Source organism: Chelonoidis abingdonii, chromosome 2 (assembly GCF_003597395.2).
Source record: "Chelonoidis abingdonii isolate Lonesome George chromosome 2, CheloAbing_2.0, whole genome shotgun sequence".
NCBI lineage: Eukaryota > Metazoa > Chordata > Testudines > Testudinidae > Chelonoidis > Chelonoidis abingdonii.
The window spans coordinates 54,320,364-54,322,292 of NC_133770.1; positions in this window are offsets into that span (position 1 = coordinate 54,320,364).

Below are 1,929 nucleotides of genomic sequence, written 5' to 3' on the forward strand. Positions count from 1 at the left end.
AACGATCTGAGAGGGCTAGGCAGGAAGACCAGCGTTGGAGAGAATCAACGCTGGATCTCGCTGCGTTCTCAAACTGAAATCCTCCAACGCATGGTGGAGCTTCAGGAAGAGCAGCACAGTAGCAGAGTGCCACTGCAGCCCCTGTATAACCTCCCTGCAAGCCCACGTCCATATCTCCCTCACCCAGACGTGTAAGAACGCGTGGTGGAACAGGTTTTCTGCACCGCCTACTCCTCCACACCCCTGCAGAGTTCAAGGAAAGGCTGTAATTACGCTACAATGTGCTTAGTAGCCTTCCCTTCCCCTCCTTCCAAGCACAGCAGTCAGGGAAACCTTCCTAATTCTCTGCCTTTTTTATAGTTCCTTGTAATACAGAATACATCGAAGGGGGAGGGGTGGGTTGCTTACAGGGAAATCTAGTAAGGAAAAACTCATGATTTTTAACAGATGCATAATTACTTTTAATGAATAATAAATGATTTTTAAACAATACAGAATTTATTTCCTTCGCCAACCTGTATGAAAAGGGGAGGGTGGGTTGCTTACACTGAATAAGTCCATCAAGTGCGGAGGGTTCATCAAGGGGAAGCAAACAGTCACACCGTACCCTGGGCCGCGCTGAACTTGTTTTCAAGGCTTCTCTGATGTGCAGCGCCTCCAGGTGTGCTCTTCTAATCACCCTGGTCTCTGGCTGCTCGTACTCAGCGGCCAGGGGATTTGCCTCAGCCTCCCACCCAGCCATAAATGTCTCCCCCTTAGTCTCACAAAGATTGTGGAGCACACAGCAAGCAGCAATAGCAAGCGGGACATTGGTTGGCTGATCTGAGCGAGTAAGTAATGATCGCCAGCGACCCTTAAACGGCCAAATGCCATTCTACCACCATCCGCACTTGCTCAGCCTGTAGTTGAACAGCTCCTGACCACTGTCCAGGCTGCCAGTGTATGGCTTCATGAGCCATGGCATCAAGGGGTAGGCTGGTCCCCCAGGATAACTATAGGCATTTGAACATTCCCAACGGTTATTTTCTGGTTGGGAAGTAATTCCCTTGCTGCAGCCGTTTAAACAGACTAGTGCTCCTGAAGACGCGAGCGTCATGAACCCTTCCTGGCCATCCCACGTGGATGTGAGTGAAACGTCCCTTGTGGTCCACCAGTGCTTGCAGCACCATTGAAAAGTACCCCTTGCGGTTCAGTACTGGGTGCCCTGGTGTTCTGGGGCCAAGATAGGGATATGGGTTCCATCTATGGCCCCACCACAGTTCGGAAAACCCATTGCAGCAAAGCCATCCACTACACCTGCACGTTTCCCAGGTCAACCTTTCGTAGCAGCAGCTTAACGATTGCTTTGGCTACTTGCATCACTGCAGCCCCCACAGTAGATTTGCCCACTCCAAATTGATTCCCGACTGACCGGTAGCTGTCTGGCATTGCAAGCTTCCAGAGGGCTATTGCCACTCGCTTCTCCACTGTGAGGGCTGCTCCATGTTTGTATTACGGCGTTTCAGGGCAGGGGAAAGCATGTCACAAAGTTCTAAGAAAGTGCTCTTACGCATGCGAAAGTTTCGCACCACTGCGAATCGTCCCACACGTCAAAACAATGCGGTCCCACCAGTCTGTGCTTGTTCCCGTGCCCAAATTCGGCGTTCAATGGTAGTAGATGCCCCGTTAATAGCAGTAGCTCCAAAACGCTGGGGCCAGCGGTTATGGAGAATTCTGCCTCCATCTCGTCATCGGCTGTCCTCGCCATCAGCAATAGCTGCCTCCTCCTCTCCTCCTGCCTTGCAGTTCATTGTTCAGTATAGTCAGCACGAGAGTACGCGAGGTGTTGACAACGGTCGGATACCGTTTTGATCTCAGGGTCCATGATTGCTGTGCTATGGCGTTTGCTCAATGCACTCCGCGAAAACGTGCCAAAGGGTGTCTGCTGCC